Source organism: Meles meles, chromosome 11 (genome assembly GCF_922984935.1).
Source record: "Meles meles chromosome 11, mMelMel3.1 paternal haplotype, whole genome shotgun sequence".
Lineage (NCBI taxonomy): Eukaryota > Metazoa > Chordata > Mammalia > Carnivora > Mustelidae > Meles > Meles meles.
The window spans coordinates 91,935,178-91,962,367 of NC_060076.1; the positions used below are offsets into that span (position 1 = coordinate 91,935,178).

Consider the following 27,190-nt stretch of genomic DNA (forward strand, 5'->3'; position numbering starts at 1 on the left):
AAAGTACAAGCATCTCCTATTAGTCAAAATCACACTAAGGCAAAAACAACCACCATTCATCCAACAAATTATCTCGCCAATCAAACCCTGATTTATCCACTTTATTTTTATCTCTATTTTGGAATTCTCCACTAATTTCATCTAACTATATTTTCAATATCTCCTTCTATCCTTTCACCCTTTTTCATTCCCAAATATCATCTCTGTCATTTCTGTAGCCCTCTACAATTTGAATCCTTAAGAAATATGTTCACACAGCTGGGAATATGTAACTCAGGTCTAATACCTTATTTTTCCCTTTTCTTTCAAAATAGCCCCCAAAACCCAACAAAACCCTGAGTTTCCAGGATTCCTAAATTAACCAAAATAGTACACGCACTAAATACAAATTGATATAATCCTTTAATTCCTCATCCAAAAATAAAGCTAAAGGCAATGACACAGAACTACAAGCTTACAGACAAACGTACCCAATTACCTGCTAGCACGCTTTTGAATCAAATTTCAGATTTCCCCGATTCTCCCTCATTCTTACCCTATTCCTTCAGATCAGGGTGTTGTTCTGGGCATTGGGTATCACCTCTTGGCATTCCTTCTAAGGTTTATAAACCAAAAGGTAAACTGGAACTTCCAAAGCCCACATAAAATGCGTCACAAAACTGTGCTGCGGGATTGGGAAATTCCAGACAGCAATGAAAATTAACAAAAACACAACAGAATAAGAAACTTAGAATCTCCAAGCAAGAAGCTTTTATTTCAAAGTTTACCAAGGGCACCAGGACTGGAGGTGAGTCAAGTTTCTGGACAGCTACTGTGACCTCGTCTCACCAATACTCTGACCTACAGCTCTAGTCCACCATCCCTTGCATTTCTATCAAAACTATTCAATGTTCCAGCAAGTCTAATCCATCAAAATATTAAAATGCATCACCTTCCAATTTCAGAAATAAAATCCCACCTCACTTCCAAGCCATATGGCTCTCAAACCTTTGCTGAAATATGAGGCCACATCTATTATAGAGCACGACTCATTCAACATTATTTAAAAGGTTTTAAATTTCAAAACTCGGCAGACTTCTAAAAATAAAGGAACAGATCAAATGTTGATCCAGCAGTATAACATCTTAATCTACCATAATTGGAATGATTTATAATTTTTGTCTTTAACTGGAATGAATTCAACTTCAGCATTTTATGGCCTTTGATAACTAAAGGTAGCCTCTAAAAATCTTCGTAAAATGTGAAGAACGGTTGAAAGTTGTTCCCCAAATCACACGAAGGTCATTCAAAGAACTTAAGTCGAACATTTCTCTCACTTTTCTCTGCCTCAAGAAAAACAGCACTAGAGTGGCTCCTAATATTGTTACAAGATACGTATAATGCAAATACTGGTAAGCAAATATCGTACTGACCAAAGTTCTGAAACACCAAGCAAAACATACATTAAAATTACTTTCTAAAGACCTATACATATACAAACACACATGTACACAAAACACAATATGTAAGCTAAATTCTATTTCTCTTAATATATGTCCATCCTAAAAATATAAAATGACTTTTTAAACAAAAATGTTTTAAAATGTCATTTGGAGGCATGCAATATGACCTTGTTATAAAGCAAAGAATTCTAACTTTATCTGGTGCCTGTGTATTAGTTATTTCCTGTTGGGTTTTCATTATGCCACATCAAAACACATACTGTACACGTAAAATGATGGTAAAGGTGATTTTAAGACCACTAGGAGAGTATCTTTTCATGTGTTTTTTATTAATGACCTTTACGCTGACAGTTCATTAAAACTCATCTCCAAGACTGTCATCAGACATAATCAGACACCCATCAGTGAAAGCCTGATGTGACAGTGTACTCTTTGGTTCTTTAAAATGTCAACCTTAATAGGAGCAGGGGGGAAAACCAAGGTTCTACTGCAAAATAACACATCTACCCAAAGTAAAATGGAGAGAGGGGAACCTGAAACGTCATTTCCATCATCTGGCACACAAATCAGATCTTCGCAATACTCCTTTCTTTTATTCCCGCCTTTCTAAAAACCTGTGCATGACCGAATCACGATAGAGGCCCCTTAGAAGAATATTATCGCACATCCACTAATGCACTACGGGAGAGGCATATACAGAGAGAGGAAGCATTTAAGAGAAAAGGATCACTGATAAGCAGAAAGTAATAAGAACCTGTCTTCACAAAAGTACGTGTACTCGGTCCAACACTACAGCTGAAAAGCAAAGAGAAGCAGAAGAAACACTGGATGTTCTGAGTCACTTCTGTCTCCCCCCACCCCATGTCCACAGTTCCCCCTTCAAGCCCCACTCCCACCAAAACCTCCCAGTCCAGAAAAAAGGACTGGGTAAGTATGTAGTGCACTGGCATTTAACAATGAAAACAGGATATGATTTCTAAACGTATCTCTTCTTCCTGCCTCTCTCCAGTAACCTCCGTCACCCACCGTCCCACAACTAAAGCATGGAAGAAAGAAACGAGTGATAAGCAAGGACTTTCTAAAATGGTTTTGCATATTGAAAGAAAGTATGATGACTGAGACTAAAGAAGGCTGGATACATGTTTAAGAACGATAGTTATTATATTTGAAATTACGGAAAGCTATCAAATGTTGGAATCTGGACATGGTTCAGACACTTGAATATGTTCATGTAAATCAATATGAAAACAATCATTCGAAAATAGTTTTAAAAGCAACAATAATTATAATCTATTAATCTTCTGTATACTTATTAGATTGGTAAAAGAGGTGAGATATGGCAGAACAAAAGACTTATCTTGAACTAATTCAAGAGATGCTTCCTTCCACAGTCTGCAATGCTCTAAAATCTTGAAATCTAGTTGCCAAATTGACATTAAAATCTTACGAAAAAGCATACTCCTTGACCAAAAGACACATTATTTTTTCTGCCACCAAACCTGAATAGAAAGAATGCTTATTTAAGTATAAACAATATTGAGGGAAAGAAAGCAATAAGTATCACCAGTGGAAAAATGGAAAAGAATACGAGCATAGATGAGGGGAATGCTTCCCAGAGCAGGGCCCCGAAGTAATCCAAAGGCACTTGCCCAGACTCCTTGACAGGACTTTAGCTCTTTTCAAAAGCAGCTGAACAGCATAAAGAGAAGAAAAAGTCAAGGCTACAATAACTGGGGGAGAAATGTTGAAAAATGAGATAAACAGAAACCTGAATTTTTATTGCTTCTGATGAGAGAGCTCTCGCTATCCCCTCTCCTTCCTTCCCTCCCTCCCTCTCTCTCTCTCTCTCTCTCTCTCTCTCTCTCGCTCCATCAAACTGCCTATCCACAGACTTGGGAAATTATGTCCCGTTTTAAATATCTCATTGGAGAGCAACAGGCAGGAGCCCCAACTGTCAGACACTTGTCTGGCACACAGACATAGTGGAGCTGGCTCGGCAGGAGCTCAAGCTGTGAGGCTCAGCTAATTCCTATGTGGGTGAGCACACCAGGGCACTTGGCCACTGCTCCCCATGGGGGCCACCGAAATGGTGGGACCTTCTGAGACTGTGCTCCAGGTATGGCCATTATGCTTGACCCGGGCTCTCAGTTTTCCTTCCCTGTTGTTCTTAGCAGAAGAAAGGAAAGGCAAGCAAAATGCCAGCCTCTCAGTCCATCGGTCAAGGAAACACCAACTCCTGGATGCCTGTTATTGTCCTGTTTCCCTCTGGCCAGGGCCAATCTTGCTAAGGATTCCTAGACTATTCATGCTCGGAGGGCCAGAGAGAGCAGAGAGCCCCAGTGTTTCATTTTACAGAGAGAGCAACTGAGACCCACAGGGCTGAAGTGAGCAGCCTAAGGTTTCACAGGCAGTGGTACATCCCCTGGGTTCTCTCTTCTGCCCCGTCCTTTGGCCGGCACTTTGGAAGACCTTTGTTTCACAGCGTCATCCCCCTCTCTCCTCTGCCCATCCACACTCCTCCACAGATCTGTCTCCTCTCACCAGCTAAGGCACTTTCATTTTCAGGCGAGACGCCTCACTCTTAGTTTTCCTGGGCTCAGCTCTTACCAGCCCTTCCCCATTTCTGCCCCAACAGGATCAACGAAGTCTCTGGTTGTCCTGACCGAGCGAAGCAAAGGCAAGCAGCCCTAACTGGGTATCGCAGCCTCTAACAAAAGCAGTGAGAAGAAGTATCTAGGGTTTAAGAGTCAGCAGTGGCCAGACATACGTGATGCGCAAACATAATATTTGGGGGCTGGATGAGATATTTAAACTAAAGCACTTAGCCAGAGGCCAGTATCTAGCCAGGGCGAGGACAGGAGCCTCCTGCAGCAAAATCATGCTCAGGTTACATCATTAGTGGAACAAGGATATGTATTTGTTCAAGAGGGCAGTCAGACAGATAGAACCTGTAAGAAAATAATGACAGGATAACCTTGACATCTCAGTCACGTTCCCTGGCTTTTTCCCAAAAGTTCCTTTTTATTTTTTTTTTAATATTTTATTTATTTGACAGAGAGAAATCACAACTAGGCAGAGAGGCAGGCAGAGAGAGAGGAGGAAGCAGGCTCCCTGCTGAGCAGAGAACCACATGCAGGGCTCGATCCCAGGACTCTGGGATCATGACCTGAGCCGAAGGCAGAGGCTTTAACCCACTGAGCCACCCAGGCGCCCCCAAAAGTTCCTTTTTCAATGGGTGTGAAATCCACTGGGAAAAAAGCAGCAGAGGAGATGGCTGAGCTGAGAGCTGCTACTTCATATACTGGGACTAACTGTCTATAAAAATAATATACAAGGAGTCATATAATTAAACACTTAGCAGGAGTGGGGAGAACGAGAACAGGTAAGCTGAGCGAGACAGGCAGAAACGCCATGCTACAGTTACACAAGGCTTCAGCAAGAAAGAGGACGTGCGGTTTTGAGTCAACTTTCAACTGGATGTATAAATCACATTTCCAGTTTGATCAGGACTAGCTGATCCAGATCACTCTAAAATGGGGGGAAAATCATTCTCAGTCAAAATGCTTAGAAAAAAGGGCATACAGCAAATTACTCAATAGTGACATTAGAGACAATAAGGCAGCCAACTGTTTCTTTAAACATCTTGGAAAGCCAAGGAAAGAGCACCCAAGATGACATTTTTCACATTATGTTTTACTGCATAACATTCCAAGGTTACTTCACACCTCAAGATTGGGGTTGGCAAATTATTCCGAAATTACTTACTGCTACAGGTATACAAGTGGTGACCTCGCACATTTCCAACCCTTAGTAAGATAACAATTCCCAGCAGTGCGTTATAAACCCGCAGAATAATTCCTCGATGAACTCATCTTTATACAGTTATTTATTGTCATTATATATTAACGACTACATTTTTATAAAGTCTATAAAAAGGGCACAAGATGTTTTCAAATGGATTCGTGTATAACAGATGTGAAAAGGAGAATATAAATTGGACAACAAAATGGACAATGGGAATTGTATGAGTTTATGAAATGTTGCATTATGAGTTCTCAGTCTGAGATCCCTGGACCAGGAGATTTGTCCAAATGCAGTAAAAGAATGCCATTATAATAAGGCTGCAGAGTAAAACTAAAACATAACTTTGGGCTAACATGCTATTAATTCAGTGTAATAACAAGACTGGTTATCAAGTAGTAACCCAAATTTCACAGTAATCCAAACAGCTTCATGTCTTTGGGGAGGAGAGAATGGTTGTTTAATGAGTGTACATTACTGGGCAAAATCTTTCAGAACTTAGGGCCCACTGAGGAGATGATCAGAAACATTTCAAAAGAACTTTCAGATGGCAAAAAGATGTAAAAAGTTATCTTCTCAGAAGTCTCTCATAATAAGAAACAAGGTGTACTGAGCATGCACTCTGTATCAAATACTGAGCAAAGCACTTACATGAATTATTATCAACCTTCACAAAACCCTGTAAGGCAGGTAATGCTGATCTTATTTTCCAGATGAGAAAACTGAGGCTAAGTTAAACTCAATAACTTGTCCTAGATCCCACAGCTAATAAGACCATTTGAAACCTGACCCTAAAGCCTGTGTTCTTAACCAGTATCCTTATCCCATCACTCCCTTTAAAGGACAAAGCATCTATCTACTTGGTACTCTAAATCTGTTGCCATTTTTAACTGATTTGTTTTCATTAAGTACATCCGGTAATTTGAAATGTAAAACTTCTAACACAAAGGTTTTAAAACAATCTCATATACTTTAAAAATCTTAATGGCAGAAACTAACTGGTAAATTGCAAGACCACAATGTAAAAGAAAAATACCTAACCTGTTTTAATAAAAGCCATGCTTAAAAACTGTTACTCTCTATTGATGTTTCTGATTCTTTGTGACATTCCAACACATGAAGTACAGTATTTTATAAAGGGACTTTTAAAAAATACCACATTTTGCTGATTGTAGTTAAATGTGGGATAATAGTATAGATCAATCCAAAAATGTGTCATCTGAAGAGAAAAAAACTTATACAACGATATCTTTCTAATCTTAGTTGAGAAAGACACTGACTACCACCGTTTCAGTATTTGTCTTTTAGAGTATATGCTGCCTAAGGAGGAAAGTCAATGATGCAAGAAGAGCCCAAGAGATTGGATTCAATGGTTCTCCTAAAAAAATCCTGCTAAACAAGTACTCAGATACAGAAAATAATATCCAACCACTTCTAGTTTAGAAACATATGGCAGAGAGTAGGGCAAAGAATCTAAAACTTTTCAGATAATAAAGTCAAATTAAATAGTCAAATAAGACTACTCGAACAGCGGCAAGTGGGGACTGAATTCTCCAGACAATTTTTCAATATTATTATTGTTGTTGATTTAATTAGCCTGACAACTATTATTACCACTTATACTTTTGAGGTAGTTTTTTAAAATCATTCTAGAAAAGCATATTATTAATTATGCCGTATAAGAACATTTTAAGAATATACAGTATATCGACATGTGCCAATAATACCCAGTCTATGGAGTACAGACCCATACTGCCAAAATAGTAAGTTTCTCAGGTTAACCTAAATTTTTGAGACAGAGATTGACAGACCTGCATAGGAAGGTGTTCAGTGTATATACCTAAAGGACTAATGCTGACATTCAAAGTATGCCAAAGTATCAATCTTGATACTATTTTATGCTGTGCTAATACATATTATACCCGTACAGAGACAGGCTTTCGTACAAAACTGCCAATTAAGACAGCATATTAAATTTAAACTCAACAGAAATAAGGCTATTATATGCTTGAATGCATATATAATTAACATTTTTTCTTTAAATAAAAGTTCTAATCAGTTCACATTTTTAGTAGTGATAATCTCATGTTGCAAACAGCACAGCACCCTCTGCTGCATCTGTTCTAAGATGTATAAAATTCCCACAAAAAAGGAAAGAATCAAAGTAAAAATGAACCTTAGAAATCAATAGATTGATACTCATTTATTTACTCCAGTACATATTTTTCAAACGTTAATGCTTAAAAACAATTTTCACTTAAAAAGACCACTAAAAATGTTACAGTAACAACTGAAGTAGGTCAGGAAAATGTTTTAGTTTGAAATTATTTAAAATAGTGAACAAACAAAAACAATACTGGTTTCCAACACTTTTCATTCAAATTATAATAATGCTGACAAAAAAAATTCTTTAAGGATGGCATGGCCTATCATGTTAACCAAATTTCACTTTATTTAAATCTGCCTTGGCTTTTTGCTGCAGATAATTTTAACTGACTGTTTAAGTGCTCCTGAGTACTTTTTCTGGATTCAAAGGGAATTTACCATTACTCCTAAGAATTTTTAAGTGTTTTGTGAAAGGGTGTGCAACTTATATAACTTGAAAATAGAATGATAATCAGAAATAAAAGTTAAATTATGAATCTTAATTTGAATAGTTCAAAAATTCTATTAAAGAAAAAAACTCCCAGGAAAATAACTAACTCCAAAAGTATATTTTACTAAGGACAAAAGCAAAGGATGCCACCTGCTTCAGACAGCCCCTTTGTGAACCACTGGAAGTCCCAACACAATGCACTAGAAATGAAAGTGACACCTGTTTAAAGCAGCCATCTGTCCCTAACAAGCTAGATTTAGCCAAATCCACTTAATCTCAGATTTCCAAAATATGGGAACACTATGCACCTGTGAACAGAGAGGAATTTAAAATCTGTTTTGCCATGCCACTGGGAATCTATACCCAAGAGTTAAAGGCAAATGATTCCATTAGGGAAACTAAGTTGTTTTGTTTTTTTCTTTTAAGTAAATGGAAATAGAGCATTTTTGTCTAATGTTCAGCATAAAAACAAACAACTAGCAGACTTATTTTAATTTAAAGGTTTACTTCCTTGAAGACTCTTCACAATTTAAAAGCTTTCTTCTTTTGATATTCTCATTTCTTGTAACACAGTCTCACTATTATGCCAAGAACAAAGTAACACTTTCATTAGCCTGTTTAGGAAAGATTTTTTTTTAAACTCTTCTCATAGTATGATGCTACATTCACCCTTTTAATTAAACACACACACACACACACACACACACACACCCCCACACACCTGGGTGGCTCAGTTAGTAGGGCAACAGCCTTGTCTCAGATCATGATCCTGAAGTCCCAGGATCCAGTCCTGCAGAGGGCTCCCTACTCAGCGGGGAGTCTGCTTCTTCCTCCGCCCTTCCCCCCTCTCATGCTCTCCTTCTCTCTCAAATAAATAAATAAATCTTTTAAAAAATAAACACACCCACTTACACTTTAAAAATCTGAAGAACAAAATCATACTCCATCTACTAATCTCTTCAGCTAGAAGTTTAGAGAAAATCTCTCGGAACATCAGCTTTCTCAAGAATCAACAATGTTACCAAAAAGTAACTTATCATCATTTACATAGTACACTGAATCTATCTTGATCAATGATCCATTCATTTATTTAACTGCTAATTTTTTAACGGTAAAAAGTTAACCACACTGAATTTGTTTAGGGTACAACATATTTGTTTAGGGTTAAAGGATGTTAAATGTATAAACTATAAACCTTTTGAGTACCTGAATACAGGATGATCTGAATACTAGAGGAATACTGCTCTTTTTTAAATTAGGCATAACTACCACATATAATGAAAACATTGTGGAATGATGCACTTTAGGAATGCATTTTAGTTTACTATCTTATGCATGTAAATGTCCTACATAAATATGCCTACACCATTTAACGAAATTCATAGGCAAAGCAATCTCAAAAGCTTGAGATCGGCATGATGACATACAACGAATCGCAGACATTTAGCTATTCAATACAAGTTATAAGTAACTTCTACTTAATACCTTCATTTTAAAGCATGGTCACTTTCACAGATTTTAATCAGTCTAAAAACTGAGAACACAGGAGAATGCCAATACATAATATAGTTCTTGCTAGGAAAAATAACACAGAAAGAAGAAACTAAATGCTAAATATTCATCCTTGTGTTAAATTTTAAAATTTATCATCTGGTTAGTATTTCTAGGGAATATTTACTCAATCCATACGAATAACACAGACATACTTGAGCCCAAAGCACCTCTTTTACAAGGCAACTTTTATACCACCTATGTGCTTTTAAAAATGGGTAACAGAATTCAATTTAAGTTCTGCTCTCAGATCAACTTGTGACTGAAAAATCTAAATTATGGAAAACTTGAGATAACTGTAATGAGTGAAATGCCTCAAAAAAGTTCTTGGACACTGCAAATAAAAATATTAAACCATAACATTAAAGCATATAATCCACTCAGCTGAAAACGTATTATGTAAATGGCATAAGGTCTAAAACTGTCTCAAGACAGCAAAACTCCTATTAACTTCAGAGATAGTTTATAGGACCCAGGAGCTTCACCATCCAAAAGTGTTCAGGCATTTGACACTCATCTGAACAGGAAAAAAAAAAAAAAAAATACAAGTTAGTATTAGAGATTTGCATGGAAGCCAGGTTGGGGAATGAAGATAAAGAAATTTGAGTCCTCTGAGAAAGACTTCTTCCATCCTCAGTTAAAACAGCAATCACAAGGCAATGAATTGAGAGAGGAGAAGTTTTTTGAAAACCCCAACTCTGATTTTACAAAATATTAGCCTTAATGGCGTTACAATGACCCAACCTGCTCATTGACAATCTCAAGAATAATTAATACTGTCACATTATTCACAGGCTGCTCTGTTAGGTAAATCAATATGTGTTTGCTGTGGGAAGGAAGACTGTTTAAATACGTATTTTAAAATTCCAAACTGGAAACTTCAATATGTGCGAATATAATAGCACATTATATCTGTTTTAGCACACATTCATTATCACACTCTTTACCAATAAGCTACTTATTAAACGTTAGGCAGAAAGACGGAACAAATTTACAGGATCTGTAAAATTGGGTTACCTCTAGCCAAGAGCCCTACTACTTGAGGGCTGATAAGTATTCAAATCTACAGAGAGAAACAGATTTTTAAAAGACAGACTTAACAAGAAAAAGTTCTCTCGCCTCAGCAGCTTTAAGTCACTGTCCAAAGAAACCAAAAAGTAAACAAAAAAGAATATGTTAAGTACACACATGCCTAGAGCTTAACAACCACAAAGAAAGTGAAATATACACACGTTTCAAGTTGAGAAGCTTCATACATTCTTTATGAACAACTTGACTTCAATTTCAACTCTCAAAGGAAAACAAACAGAGAAGATGAAGGGGGGAAAAAACACAACTCTTTAAAGTACCACTGTCACAAATAACACTGTAAACTGAGTTCTCACAAAGCTCCCTGATGCCCTTTCCCTATTTATCACACACACAGTCTCCTAACCGCAATGAAAATTGTTAACACTCCACGGTGGGGAAGGAGGTTCATCAAAGTGAAATGGAACCTCACCACTACCCCTCCCATCCCCACATGAAGGATAAAGCACTGTCAATAACTACTAACCCAAGTATCACAGATGCCCTGCATCTGGTTTAAATCACAAGCACACACGCGCGCACGCACACACACACCCCAAAAAAGAGAGAAAGAGAGAGGAGAGAGACTTGTTTTAAAAACCTCTCTTCCAGGGCAGCGAAGCGCCCAGCGGAGAGGGCCCCGGTCTCAATGTGTGTGCAAGGGGTGTGGGGGGAGAAGAAGGGGGGGAGAGGGAAGAGTGCTGAATGGATATTAAGACTGTTTGCAGCACAAAGAAAACACAGTTTTAAAAGAAAAAAGAAACCGTGCAGCTGATGATGGCAAAAGCAGAGCAGCCCATTGAGCACAAGGCAAAGAGGGGCAAAAAGGAAGGGAATAGGCGGTGGGAAAAGTTCCCCGTTGTACGAGGATAAAAATAACAAAACCCGTAGCAAGGCCCACAAGTGCACAACAACAACACCAGCACACCACCTCTCGGGTCCCCCCGGCACGCTGCTGTCTATCTCGGTTTGCAGAGAAGCAGGAAGCCAGCAGCTCTGGGAAAGAAGGAAATTAAAGGAAGAAAGCAAGCAAGCCTCTGCCTTCACCTGACCCTCCTCCTCTGAGCCAGACCTAGGGGAGAGCTCCACCATCCGCGTCGGGGCACTGGGGCTCCCTCTCCCGCTCGGCTCGCAGCCTCCGGCGCTCCCGCTCCATCCCTGAAGCGCGGCCGCCGAGGGCCGGGGCGGCGCGGCGCCCACACCCCCGAGCCAGCCGCGGCGCGCGCGGTCCATTGTAAACAAGCCGGGGCACGGAGCCCCTCGGCGGCGGCGGCGCCGCGGCAGCCCCCGGGTCAGGAGGGAGACCCCCGCACGGCCACACTCGGCTCGCGCGCACGGACACACACACGCACGGACACACGCGTTCACACGCAGCCACACGCTCCCACACACATGTAGAGACCGAAGAATATTCACCTTGGCTGTGGATTATTGTGGTGTTGTTGGTGGGTGATGGAGATGGTGGTGGTGGGGAGGAGGAGGAGGAAGAGGAGGAGGAGGAGGAGAGGAGTAGTTGTTGTTGATGGGTAACAGTCGCCAGGACTACGGTGACTATGGCGCTTGATTCACAAGGCAACGGTTGCTATAACTCACAAAAGAGAGAGAGAGGGAGAGAGAGAGAGGGAGCGAGAGGGAGAGGGAGACACTCGCACGGGGAGGGGTGGGGAGGGAAGAGGGGAGGAGGCGGGCCCCGCGAGCCGCCGGAAGGGGCGGGCTCGGCACCGTGACGGACAGCCCCGAACCCGGGCCTCGGGGGGGGGCGGGGGCGCAGGGAGCGCGAGGCGGGGTTCCGAAGAAGGGCTCCGAAGAGCTGCGCTTAGGCTGAGGTCACCCTAGCGTCCTCTCGGAGGTGCGCTTATTCCTCGCGCTGACGAGGAGCAGGGGGGCTGCAGGGGCACGGTGGGAGGGGTACTATCTGCGAGGCGAGAGCCGCCAAGCCCGGCAGCCAGCTCTGCGCACAGCAGCCGCAGAGCCGCGAGAGGGTAACGAGGAACCCGGGGGAGGGGGTGTTGAAGGCGATTCCAGACACTTTGTGGGAGACCAACTACGGCGGGCAAAGAACCCACTTTGCAGAGCGGTCTCATCCCCCGCTCCTGGCCTGGAACGTCATTTCCGGGGCGGGGCGAGCGGAGGGTCCCGGATGTGCCGCCGCTCTGCTCTTTTTTTTTTTTTTTCCTTTTCCCTTTTTTTTTTTTTTTCCCTCCCCCTCTTCGTTCCTGAGGTGCCGGCGGTGTTCCCACTTCCATCCGCTGCCTGGCTTCTAGCATGCCTGGGCGCTTCAGAGCTCCGGGGCCCGCGCCGGACTGGAGCGTCCGAGCCGCCTGCGCCCTGCTGCTCGCGGCGCTCCGGCCCGCTCCCGCCTCCTGCGGCCCCGACTCGGAGGAGCGCGGGCGGCGGGGGTGGGAGCGAGCTGCCTCCGCCGCCATCTTAGAGCAGGCGAGCCCGGGGCGTGTGGGGGTCGCGCGCCGCCTCCCGCTGTCCGGCCGCGGCTGGGCGCGCGGACGGCCGGGGCCGAGCCCATCCGGCCCCCGCTCGGGAGCGAGAGGCGAGGTGCTCCCTCCCTGCCCGCAAAGCGGGCGGCCGTCCTGGCGGGAGGACGAGCGAATGCATGGCGGTCCCCCTCGGCGGAAGCGCTGAGGGGCGGGGTAGTTCACACCTGCCGGGGACAGCACCCCGTTCGTTTCTGCCCCCCCACCCCACCCCGAAGCGAGCTGCTCTGCCGTCTCGAAAGTCGACCGAACCGGGGGACCCGAGCTCAGCCCGCTATCCTGTTACCTGCCTCGCCCTCGGCCCTATTGACAACCTGCGGTATCTGTGTTTCCGGCGGGGCCGACGAATGGCTTCCTCGGTGACGGATGCTGTTAGCACACACCCGGCTCCCGAGCCCAGCCGCGCGAGCGCCCGGCGCCAGCACACTGGTCCAGTTCCCTGCACGCAGGAGTCCTGCAGGCTCACTCCCCGGGGCCCTGCCGATGCCCCAGACCTCCAGCACTGGCAGCTAAGCTGCTTAGCCAAGACAATAACATTAGAAGTAGAGCCTAAGGAAGTCAGTTCTCTGGAGGCTTAATTTTTGCACCTGCAAAATAAGGGATTTGGGCCGACATAAATTCCCAGTGCTAAAATAATAATAGCGACCGTTACTGAGCGCTTACGCTGCCCCGGACATTGTGCTTAGTGTTTTACATACATTATCTCATTTAATCCTCGCAGCGCCACTGTTAGGTACGAAATACTCTCATTTTAGGGAAAGCAGGCACAGAATCCTTAACTAGTCGGTGGTTTTATGTTACTGCTCCGTGCCCTGGAATATTAGATAAGAGTATTTTAGGAAGCAACTGTTGAAACAATAGATTGAAGAAAGTGATGTTTCCTAGGTAATCAATCTCCTAACGACTCACAGAGGCTTATGCTAGTGTGTTACAATGTAATAGTGAACGGGGCGAGCACAGTGCTAAAGCTAAAAGGTTTCAGGACTCACTCACTGGTACCAGACCCTTTTAGTCCGAGGCGAATGGCAATGCAGTGACCAATAGTTGTTAACCGCTCCAAACTCAGAATTATAGTTTCGACATACACATGGAAACTAGGTATGCATTCCCAGCTGTGTGAAAGCTGGTGATCATTCTGAATATTCATTTCATTGCATTCACAGATCTAAGTCCTCTGTAAGAGGTGCAAGAACACCCACAGCACTGAAGAGCTTTGCTTTTTTAGTTGAATTGCTTGATACAGTTTGCCTGTCCTTCCCTCGCTGGAGGCTTTTGCTTCTTAACTGCGGGCAGTGAGCACAGTTCTAGCTGGGGTCCTCCCCACCCATTAATTGACTGCTTTCAATCTGCGGGCGAGAAAACCATAATGAAGCTTGTGCACAACTGTGTCCCAAGAGTATAAATAGGTACTTTGAGGAACTCTTAGAAAAGTGTGACCTTTATGTGAGGACGTTTTAACACCAGCCTTAAGCTGCTTAGAGACTGTTTGTTTTTTGTGTTTTGTTTTTCTTGTTTTGTTGTTGTTTTTTTTAAATGTATTTCTTGATTTGGTCTTTTCCTGAGAATAGATAAATTTTCAATGTTACTGCCCTACTGAATCAGTTAATTAAGCTACGGGTTCAAGCTCTCGATTCAGAAACAGGTTGGATTATATATGTATGTATGGTTTTGTGCTATAACTAGTTATGAAAGGACCCAGAAATCCCTTTACCTCTAATCAGTTGTGATAAGATCTTCTTTTTGGTCATTTTTAAGCACAGTTACAATTTCACAATATGTTGTACATATATTTCAGAAATAAATTACATAAGTCACAAAAAGACGCAGCAGGTCTAGCTTTTATCAACCTGTTACAGGCAATACACACTAGCCTTAATAAAAAAAAGACATCAAAACAAAAAAAAATATTTTATATTCCTTGACAAATGCAGTGAACTGCCAATGTAATAATTATTTATTGAGTACCAAAAGAGGGCCAGACATAGTTCTTATCTATAAAATGCTCAAAGTCGTATCTGTGAATTTAAAAGATTTTTTTTTTTATTTGAGAGAGAGAGACCACAAGTAGAGAGGCAGGCAGAGAGAGAGGGAAGCAGGCTCGCCGCCGAGCAGAGAGCCCGATGTGGGGCTCGATCCCAGGGCCCTAAGATCATGACCTGAACCGAAGACAGCAGCTTAACCCACTGAGCCACCCAGGCACCCCATATCTGTGAATTTAAAATGCTGTGTCCTTTGAACTTGGATTGTTTCTGCTCTCAACCTGGACTGTCAGAGACATCATTTAACACATTTGTATCTGCACCACTTGAAAACTATGGAGCCTGGATTATGTACGGATGAATACTTTAAAAATCATTCTTAAGGGCAGATTTCCTTTTCAATATTGTCATTAGGTTATTTTCTCTTACTGATATCTGCTGCATATTCAAGAACTAATAAATGAACATTAATGCTTGTAAAAGGAAAAGCTGCTTATGAAAAATAAAATACTGATGAGGATAGGTTTACTTCTGAAAAATTGTATGTATGAGAGTTTTGAAAATTAACGTAGTGGTCTGTCACAGCTTACCACAGAATTGTGGTGAATCCTTGTATAAAGCAGAAACCTTTTCTGTTTCACACTCTTCATTTGATTATAATATCTTATTCTCTTCAGTTAAGGGACACCTAGAAGTTTTAATTCTCATATGTGAAATGAATAGTTTCATTTTAACCAGTATTTATTGAGTACTTATGATATGCAGAGCCCTGGGGAATTAAACAACTAGATTACTAATTGCCTTTACTAGGTTTGAAATTCTGAGGATATAGGAATTATCAATAATGATAGAGGACTACCTAGGTGGCTCAGTCAGTTAAGCATCTGCCTTCAGTTCAGGTCATGATCCTGGTGTCCTGGGATTGAGTCCCACATCGGGCTCCCTGCTAAGCAGGGAATCTGCTTCTCCCTCTTCTTCTGCCCCTGCCCCTCATGTGCTCACTCTCAGGCTCTCGAATAAAATCTTAAAAAAAAAAAAAAAAAAAAAAAAAAGAGACTTGTAAAGGCCAAGGTAATTCAGAACTATACATAATTTACCACTTTTCTCTGGAGAAACCCCAAATCAGAAACCCCAAATCTACCCATCCTCATCCAAAATATATTTGGTTTTAAAAACATTGCAGTAAATAAATAAAATAAAAATATTGGAATTTTTTTTCTTCTGGTGGATTGGTCTTTCTCACAAGTTGGCAGAGGGCGGCGGGCGGTGGGGGGGCGGGAAGCAGGCTCCCTGCTGAGCAGAGAGCCCAATGAGGGGCTCGATCCCATGACCCTGGGATCATGACCTGAGCCGAAGGCAGAGGCTCAACCCACTGAGCCACCCAGGCACTCCTCTAATTGATATTTAATCAAATATCTTTCTGTATCTTTCTAATATAAATCAGGTGTTTACTCAGCAGTCCTGAGGTATATCTTACATCCTCACATCCATATATATAACCAGGAATTAAGTTTTTACCCCGGCACAGAAAGATGATAATAGAATCCTATGTTGACTAACTTTTCTCAAGACCAGAATACACACATGCAGCTTTTCCCCTTCATTTAATGCAGAATGTCATATAGAATATTTGCAACATTAAAATCAAATGAATGAAGGGGTGCCTGGGGGCTAAGTCCGTTAAGCATCCAACTCTTGATTCCGGCTCAGGTCATAATTTCAAGTTTGTGAGATCAAGCCCCGCATGGGGCTCGATGCTCAGCACGGAGCCTGCGCGAGATTCGCTCCCTCTGCACCTCTCCCCACTCTCATGCTCAATAAAGAAATAAGTAAATACATAAAATCTTTTCTTAATAAAATCAAATCATTGGAAACAGCCCAAATGCCTATCGGTAAGAGGATGGAAAAACGAATTGTGACCCATTCGTACTATGGAAAACTGCTGAGCAATGAAAAGCAGCTGGCTAATTGTACGTAAGACAACATGAGTGGATGAGTCTTAGAAACACTATGTTCCGCAAAAGAAGCCAGGCACAAAGTACATGCTATGTGAATCTATTTACAAAAAGTCCAAGAACAGGGAAAACTAATCTGTATTTAGTGTTGAGTTCTCAGTGATGGCAGGGGTGATGAGATGGGATTTACTGGAACAGCACATAGGAGGACTAAGGTGGTGTGGAGGATTCTGCACTGTCCAATGCCAGAGTGACTAGCCTCATGGTTACTACAATCTAATTGTAAATTAAATTTACAATTTAATTTTAAATTTAAAATTAAATTTTAAATTTAAAATTAAATAAAATTTAAAAGTCAGTTCTGCTGTTGCACTGGTGACATTTTTAACTTATTTGGTGCGGGGAGGGGTGGGTAGTGGGCAGAGAGATTCTTAAGCAGGCTCTACGCTTAAGTTGGGCAGAGCCCAACACAGGGCTCCATCTCATAACCCTGAGATCAGGACCTGAGCCAAAATCAAGAGACAGATGCTAAACCAACGGAGCCACCCAGGTGCCCCTCACACTGGCAACATTTTAAGTGCTCTGTAGCCACAGTTGGCTAGGAGCTACCAAATTGGACTGTCGAGCTACCGAACATTACTACCACAGAATTTTTGTTAGAGCGCTCCTCTAGATTTTGTTTTAGGTAGTATTTACATGTGTGGTTACAATTGTCAAAACTGTATACAGTGCACCTTATATATGCATTATATGTTAGTAATACCTGTCCCCAAGCCCCAGAAATCACCAATAGACGTATTTATTACAGTATCACCTACCCAGCCGAACCCACTTTTTCCTTAATATTTCATTCAGCACTGCAGAGAAAAGGATAAGTAGTAGATAGTAAAATTATCCTTGGAAAATCTTCAAAAATGTGTTCAATGTGACCATACGGTAGATAACGTTGATTCGCCACTCAAAGAAACAAGTTCTGCCACGTTACAATCCTGAATACATCTAGAAACCAAAGGAACTGCTTTTGAGGGCTTAAGTGAATGCTAGATGATTGAAGAGATTTTTTTCCCTATTTCCCTGCTGGAATGGAAATATCTTTTTTTTTTTTTTTAAAGATTTTATTTATTTACTTGACAGAAAGAGGTCACAAGTAGGCAGAGAGGCAGGCAGAGAGAGAGAGAGGGAAGCAGGCCCCCTGCTGAGCAGAGAGCCCGATGCGGGACTCGATCCCAGGACCCTGAGATCATGACCTGAGCCAAAGGCAGCGGCTTAACCCACTGAGCCACCCAGGCGCCCCTGGAATGGAAATATCTTAAACGTGTTGGATATCGTGTAATCTCATTCTGAGGTAACATTAGGAGTATTAGTCCATGACCGGGTTGAAAAAGTCATGAAAACTCTCGAGGTAACAGTTAAGCCTCATTGCTTTTGGAGGTCCAAGAAAACATGTGTAAATCAAGGATTAAACAGTGAATGATCTCAATTCTAAAATTCTAATGTTCATGGACTTTCAGACATGGAACACCAGGTGAATTAGTTCAAAATTCTGAACATAAATGTTCTTGTAATACTTTTATGAAAATAGGAAATTTTGGGGGGTGAGGAAATACTTCCTATAAATTTAACAGCTACTTCCACCATTTCTTAACTTTGTGAACTGCAGGTATATTTTTACAAGATAATGAGTTTGAACTGTATTAGAGATTAATTATTACAACTTAATCAGGAGTTAATGTCTGTGAGAAAGTATTTTTTTACTCAATTATTATCTTTTGATAATAATTCTTTATCAAAAATGTGATTTTATTTTATCCAGTCTGTAACTGGCACAGAAATGCTTTTTAAGTTGGTTCTCTCTCTCCCTTTATTTTTTTCCCCCTTTAATGTAATGTACATTCTGGAAAAAAACATCGCCCATGTTCCTGTAGGACCAATTATTCCTATTTAAATATACTAAAAGTATCTTTCCACTGGAATATATCAAATATCTCACCCTCCCCCCACCAACATCACATTATAAAGCCCAAGTTTAAATGGTTTTTTTAAATACTTATATCAACAGTTAAAGCATTATCACTGAATTTTTTCACCCTTTTATTTTTTGAACCAACTTAACTCAACCACTAATAAAGAAAAAATAGACTACTTACTCAAATTACATGAATCTGTCTCTTGACGCCATTTTGTTTTGTTTTATAAAGAGAACTTACGTGCATGGAATATTTTTTCCCAAATTTTGTTTTGTTTTGTTTACATTTTTATTTTGAAGGACAGGGAACACAAAAATATACATTGTACAGTGGAATGTTTAAAACACTTGTTTCTAAGCGTTGTTAAAATTTTACCTAGAATTTTCTTCCATAAAAGAGATTAAAGTCATTGTTAAGACTCCTAGATTTGACTTAATGTGTGAAAGTACCTACTAGAATTTGGTTTTGGAGACCTCCAGCCCCACATCATATCAAACATAGTAAAATGTACTCATGTACCACATAAAATACACATAATTAAAACTGAGTTACAAATGACATAATGGTAAGTTTGTAGGCATCTAATTATTTGTCCATTTTGATCTGTAGCTTTCTTTTCATATTTTGAAGTCAACTTTTTTTTAAGATCAGCATTTTCAGAGAAGCTTGGAAAATGTGTAAGTCCTGAATATAGTGCTTCATGAATAAAATGGCCCTGAAATTTAGCAGGAAAATGGAATTTTTAAAATTTTATCTCTTAATTTACTTTTCATTCTTCCTATGTGAGGTAAAGGAAGTGTTAATTAACCAAAAAAAAAATGGAAATCCACTGAGATAACAAAATTACAGTAAACTTCAAACACTGGTTTCATAAAGATGAGGGGGGGAAAAGGAAAGTAATCAAGAAATAGAAAAATTATTTTCTAAGATGACTTAAGTGTATTTGAACTCAGTACCCTAATTTGCTCCTACAATCTTTACTTCATTATGAAATTACACATAAAAATCAAGACAATTGGATTTACATTGTCAGGATATCCTATTTGTAGCTTCGAATGTGTGACACAATAATTATAAACTTCTTGTTAAATGTGATATCATCCTTCACCCACAAGAAGTAACCGTTAAAGAAAGAACACTAATTTAATTGAAGATTGATGAAAGACAAGAAATATGAATGTGAATAATTTAAGACAATATATAAAAATCTGACAAGGGATTTTTCATAGAGTTAAACATGCTTATTTTTGAAAGTGAATAATTTTTTTAGGATTAAGTTCTTCCTGAAATCCAAAAAGATAAAAACTAAACACATAGGGGCGCCTGGGTGGCTCAGTGGATTAAGCTGCTGCCTTCGGCTCAGGTCATGATCTCAGGGTCCTGGGATCGAGCCCCACATCGGGCTCTCTGCTCCGCAGGGAGCCTGCTTCCTCCTCTCTCTCTGCCTGCCTCTCTGCCTACTTGTGATCTCTCTCTGTCAATTAAATAAATAAAAAAAAATCTTTAAAAAAAAACAAACAAAAAACTAAACACATAAAATAACCAGGTCATTTTCTTTCCAGCCAGTACTGATTCAGTGACCCAACTGTGTAATACCACCACTGTGTTTCTGGAAAAGCCAGAAAATACATCGACTTCTAAAGAACCAGCTATCGAGTTGACAGAACTGAATGATCATAAACAAGATCTAAAGGGCAGCTTCGTCTGAGTAGGCATTCACTCTGCTGAGGCACACTCACTTTCCTGGTCAACTAGGGACGAATCCAATATAAACCATTCTTATAAGAAAGTGTTTAAGTTAACTTTGTTGTGTAATCAAAACATTACAACGTATTAGCATTTCTTGAAGATAAAAACAACTTCTATATTGGGCAGTCATCTTTGGGAAAGAAATATTCTAAAAGTTTATTGTAGACTTCAAAAGATATAATGCTTATCTGTCCGAAACAGGTAAGGTAAGCTAGGAGTTGTAACACTTTTGGAAAGCAAGTGAACAGGAACTGAAATGCTCTTCATCCAATGCCCATGGTAACGGGTCAATATAAAGGTGAGAGAAGGGGAAAATGTAACCAGAAAATATAATCAACTGAGGTGTTTGAGGGTTTTTTGTGTGTTTTTGTGGTTTTTTGTTTTTAGTATTGCGGGTTGTGAGTTGATTTGCTCTGCTTGTCTTTTTCGTTTGTGGAGAAGAAACCAACAAGGAAGGATGAGGGAAATAATAGTTGTAGAGGCAAATGTAGCTAAGACTTGGATTAATGCTCTAACTAGGAATAGTGAGAGATACATTCAGAAAACTGGTAGACAATATGTGATCATTACTGGGCATAAAAAATACCCAGTTCCCAGATATTTATGGAGGATGTCCTCAAATTGCTACAGGAAGTACCACAGGCACTCTGGGGGGGTCAGGTTGGGGAAAGAGCAGGGAGGGAAGAAAGAAGAAAGCAAGATACAGAAGAACCAAAAGTCCAAGTTCCTTCCTATACTAGGTATCTTTTGTTCCTCCAGATTCACTCATTCTCTACTTCTCTTTGCCCTCTCTTCCAGAGGCTCACCTTCCTGGACCACCTCGTTGGATTCCCCGGCTTTCTGGTCTCCACGAGTGGGCACCACTGACAGGAAATAAGAGTCAGGGAAGAAGGAGAGTGAGGTTTGGGTATTATTACCCTGTTTCCCTCCCTCCATCATTGCCTCGGAATAGTGGTATCCCTTGACTGAAGCTTCTGATAAAAGCTCCTTCCCCTGGTACCTTTGGGTTTAGGGGCCATAACAGCCCCACAGCTCCCTGGGTTGATAACTTCGTCCATTTGGCTCCCCTACATCCACTAGACCCTCTTCACTTTATATCTCCTCAAAGTTGCCGTCTTTCTCGTGTGTGATGCCACCAAGTAAGATCCCAGACTATGGAGGCGCCTGGGTGGCTCAGTCAGTGAAGCATCTGCCTTCTCCAGGTCATGATCCTGGAGTCCTGGCATTGGGCTCCCTGCCCAGCAGGAAGTCTGCTTCGCCCTCTGCCCCTCCTCCCTCTCATTCTCTCTCTCTCTCTCTTTCATTCTCTCTCTCTCTCTCTCTCTCTCCATCTCAAATAAATAAATCAATAAAATCTTAAAAAAAGATCCAGACTATGTAGTCCTCTGCTAGAGTCTCCATAACAACACACCACAGACTGACGGGCTTTAACAGAAACTGATTCTCCCCAAATTCTGGAGGTTTGAAGTTGAAGATCAAGGCGTCGGCAGGGCTGGTTTCTTCTGAGGCCTCTCCTTGGCTTGTAGATGGCCATCTTCTCCTTGTGCCCTCACGGGGAGTTTTCTCTCTGTGTGTTCATGTCCTAATCCTGTCTTTACGAGGCTACCTACCGGTGCTACTGGGTTAGGGCTCACCCTAACGAAGTCGTTTGAACAAAAGGGCCTGTCCCCAGATACAGCCACCTGCTGAAGTACTGGGAGTTAGGGGTTCGGCACATGCATTGCGGGGGGGGAGATGATTCACTACATAACAGACTTGTTGAAAAAGGAAGACGTTTTCTAATAAATGAGGAAATAATCTCAAGATTATGAGGATAGTATAAACATAAGAAAAGGACAGTATTACACTTAATGTGAGCAGAACATTAGAAAGGGGAAAAGAAGGGGGGGGGAGCGAACACAGTTTCATACATGGAAATCTCAGTGGGACATCAAAGTAGAGATACCCAGGGGCACCTGAGTGGCTCAGTGGGTTAAGCCTCTGACTTTGGCTCAGGTCATGATCCTAGGATCCTGGGATCGAGCCCCACATCTGGCTCTCTGCTCAGCGGGAAGCCTTCTTCTCTTCCTTTCTCTCTCTGCCTGCCTCTCTGCCTACTTGTGATCTCTGTCTGTGAAATAAATAAATAAAAATCTTAAAAAAAAAAAAAAAAAGGTAGAGACCCATACAGAAAGCACAGGGGCTGGGAAGAACCATCTAGGTAACAATGTAACAATCACAGCTAACCTTTAGGAGGCACCAGAAAAACTGCTAATTATTTTTCCCCTTCTTCTATCGTAACAGAATTTCTCCTGTTTTTACTGGACCCCTTCCACAAAATGACCTTCCAGAGCTCCTTTTCTGGTCCTACTTGATGCTAGATGAGGACTCGTAACTAACTTCTGGTTGGTGGGATGTAATCAGAATTGTTCATAGGGCCCCTTCTAAGAGATCGTCAGCTTCCTCGTTTTTTGCCCCTTTATCCTTTCATTCCTTTGTCCATCCTGTGCTCAGAACTCGAGTGCCACAAACTTGGACCAAGCCAAGCACAGGACCGTAACAGAATTGGAGACTAAGTCCCTACTGATTGTGAGACCCCTATACCGCCCTCTATTATCTATATTTATGAGAGAAAAAAAAAAATCACAGCCGTCTTGATTTCCGTCTCCCAGCTGAAATGAATCCTAATTAGTACAAGCATTTTCTAGGTGCTAGGTACCCTTCTCAGTTTTTTTAGATGTATTATTTCAATGAATCCTGTTAACAATTCTTTGGGTACATACTATTATTATCCTCCATAAGGAAACAGAGATTAAGTAATTTTCCCTAAACAACACAACTGCAGAGTTTAGGATTTAAATCAGACTAAGAATCTGGTCACCATGTTGAGCCTCCTTTCCCTAGACTGATCTAACACCCCATAGTCTCACTGATGGGGAATAAGTTATTTTTGGAAGCTACAGCCTAGAGAAGAGAATCATATCTGATTTTTGCAACCGTGCTACACGGTCTATCAAAGGAGGGAAAGGAAACAAAATGCAAAACTTGGGCAAACTCTTGTACACACCTATAATCTTATTGTCGCTGCTTATTTTAGCCTAAAACTTGCCACCGTTTTTTTGACCCACAACGTTTCCCTTTCTGAACTTAATTTTAAAAACTTGACTTTGGAGCCTCTTGTGAAGCTCTAGAAATCTAAGATGCATTTGCTTTGTAGTTATCTGGCTGGGATCAGGCCCATAGGGCAAGAAGGTGTTTCAGATCTGTGCTACAAAGGGGCTTCCCCTTGGCCATATTCTGCCAGAGCCCTTTTCCGAGCCCCAGCTGGGATAATCTTTGGTGCGATCCAGGGGCAACTTCTGCCCTGAATTGTCAGATTCCTCTTGAGAAAGACTCAGCTCTCAGTCAGGAGTCAATCCTTCTGGTGACAGTCTCTGTTGCACTCCCTTTAGCAGCAGGAGAGCTTTAAGAGTGTTACTGGGCTTTGTTAACCCCGCTCTTAGAGAAACTGGAGAAAAAAGGATTTTAAGGGCATCTTGATTTTTTTTTTTTTTTTTTTAATGTTTGGAAAGAGGAAAAAACTGGACCGGTGGAGAGAGTTCTATTCCCTTCCCATCTGGCCACATAAAAGGCTTCAGAAAGGCCACTGGATCTACTCAGAGGATATTAACACACTATAATTCCGTAAAGAAATAATGCAATAAATAAGAGAACCATTCATCCACTTGCAGCGAGAAGTTCTGAAGGCAGAACACAGAAGACAGGGACCTATGATGTCTCTCCCACTATTTGCTTTCAGGCTATAGATAGTACTGATCATCAAGAATAGCTGTATTAGGATGGGATTTCGAAATGAATCCATCCCTATACCTACCGTGGTTTTTAATTTCTACTCCTTCTAACCGACTTTTCCAGCCAACAGAGACATTTACAAAGCACATTCATACTCAGTATTATGCCATCTCGGGGTGGAAATAAATGCATGTTCCTTTTTTAAAACAGCTTTATTGAGGTATAATTCACATAGAGTAGAATTCAACCATATGAAGTGTACAATTAGTTACATTTTGGCAACGCATTCAGTCATTTGACCACGATCGTAATGAAGCTATTGAACATTTCTATCACCATCAAAAGTTCCCTTGTGGTTCTTTGCAATCAATCTTCTCTCACTCCCTATGCCTCACCCCAGGAAAACTTTGATCTGTAGTCACTGTATTTTCCCTTTACTAGAATATCATATAAATGGAAACATGCAATATTTAAAGTTTGGATTTTTTTTTCTTTCTTTCTTTCTTTCTTTTCTTTTTTTCTATTTGGTCCGGCTTCTTGTCAGGATATTTCTGAGATCATCCGTACATCGTGTGTATCAGTAATTCATTTATTTTTACCACCGAGTAGTGTTCCATTGAAAGACATATTCCAATTTATTTTCTGATTTTTTGTTATTATAAATAATGCGGCTAGGAGTGTTTGTGCAGAAGTGGTCTTGTGGAAGGATGTTTTCATCTCACTCCAGCAGATACCTAGAAGTGAAATTTCTGTGCGATGGTAAGTGTATGTTTTCACTTTATAAGAAATTGCTGGAATGCTTTCCGGAGTGCCTTTATCATTTTGTATGCCCAGCAGAAATATCTGAGGGTTCCAGTTCTCTGCATCCTTACCAACCCTTTTGGCAAGAATTAAAGGATCTTTTCGATTTCAGTTCATCTAGTGACTGTGTAGTAATAATCTCATTGTGGTTTTAATTTGTATTTCCCTAGTAACTACTCATATTGAGCTTTTCATGTGCTTATTGTCCATTTGTAGATCCTCTTTGTAAAAAGACGATGTTTTGTCTACTTCTGAGTTGCTTCTTTTCTTACTGAGCTACAAGAGTTCTTAACACTGTTTGGACATAAATCCTTTGTCAGATATAAATTTGGCAAGGATTTCTCCCAGGGGATGTCTTGCCTTTTCATTTCCTTAAGGTTATCTTTCAAAGAGCAAAAGCCATTTAATTTTGATGATGTCTTATCTATCAGGATTGTATTTTGTGGTTTGTGCCTTTGCTTTATCTAAGAATTTTTGGCTAACCCAAAGTCATTTGATTTTTCTCCTATTTTCTTAATAAAACTTTATTATTCTAGGTCTTAAGGTTGAGTCAGTGAGACATTTTGAATTTGTTTTTGTGTAGGCTGTGATGTAAGGGTTGAGATTCACAACTTATATTTCTTTCTTTTTTTTTAAGATTGATTTATTAGAGAGAGAGAGAGCACAATCGTGAGGGGCAGAAGGAGAGGGAGAGAGAGAGACCAGAGCAGACTCTGCACTGAGCACAGAGTCAGATGCTGGGCTTGATTTCATGACCCTGAGATCATTACCTGAGCCAAAACCAAGAGTCAGATGCTTAACCGCCTGCACCACAAAGGTGCCCCAACATTGACAACTTTTCGTACAGATATCCAGCTATTCCAGCACCATTTATTAAAAAGACTATTCTTCTCCACTGAATTGTCTTTCTACCTTTGTCAGAATCAGTTGTTCATACACGTGTGGCTCTATTCTGGGATTCTCTTCTATGCCATTTGTATGTCTCTTTACCCCCATACCACATTATTTTTGCTTATGTCACTGTATAGTAAATTTTGAAACCTGGCACGATTAACCTGTTCTCTTCCATTCTTTTTTCAGAGTTGGTTTGGTTATTCTAGGTCCTTTGCATGTTCGTATGAATTTTATTTTTTTCATATGAATTTTAGAATCAACTTAATCAGTTTCTACAAACAGACTTGCTGGAATTCGAGTCAGTATTGTGTTGAATCTACAGATCAATCCAGTGAGAACTGACAGCTTAAGAGTATAGTCTTCTGACCCGTGGAAAAGCTGTATCTCTCCTTTTACTTCGATATTCTTTAATTTCTCTCAGTGATTTTTTGTTGTTGTTGTTTCTTATATACAGGTCTTTCACATCTTTGTCAGATTTATCCCTAAAGATACCATAATTTTGACGTTATTGAAATGATAATTGTTTTTAAATTCCTTTTGTTCATCACTAGTGTAGAGAATGTAACGGTTTATATTGATCTCATGTCCTAACATATTATAGAATTCACTTTGTCGATTCCAGTAGAGGTGTGAATCAAGACCATTTTTACTTCTACCTTTTCAAGAAGTGGAAGCGTCCCTCTCCTAACCTCCACCCAACTCAGGTCTCAGAGACAGACACTGTTAACAATTTTTGGTTTTAGATCCTGTGGTAGTTCAAATTTAAATAGCATATATTGATACTCTACAATCAAAGATGAAAAATTTACCCTTTCTTCATCCTGTTTTTCTCCTGGACTCCAAGTTTTCAAAATTACATTACACTTCTACATGGTCTAGATTTATAGCATTTTTTTTTCCATTTTGATCATATAGTGGGGAAGGTAAGCTGAATAAACATCCCTCAGCAAACACCTAAAAACTCTGGATAAAGTATTTTAAAACCGCTTAGTAAATGTATTGCTGAGGTGGCAAACAAGTAAGGGAAAGTCTTAGACTTAGGGAAGAACAAAAGCTCCAGTCAAAAAAAGTAAAGTGAGTGCTGAAAAGAGAAATCTGCCATTCCTTAGTAAGCTAGAATTTCAATC

General features: G+C 40.6%; 1 protein-coding gene across 4 annotated transcripts in view; it reads right to left on the minus strand.

Annotated features, from left to right (window-relative positions):
- Positions 1-13,274, minus strand: part of RFX3 (regulatory factor X3) — a 284,224-nt gene extending 270,950 nt beyond the window's left edge. For 2 of the 4 annotated variants that reach the window (XM_046023092.1, XM_046023088.1), the window contains exon 1: positions 11,875-12,101. The gene's annotated coding sequence lies outside the window, so the exon portion shown is untranslated. Of the gene's footprint in view, positions 1-11,505; positions 11,806-11,874; positions 12,102-13,233 lie in introns of those variants that run through there. The other 2 variants (XM_046023089.1, XM_046023091.1) reach the window with 2 other exon arrangements.
- Positions 13,275-27,190: the final 13,916 nt, after the last annotated feature.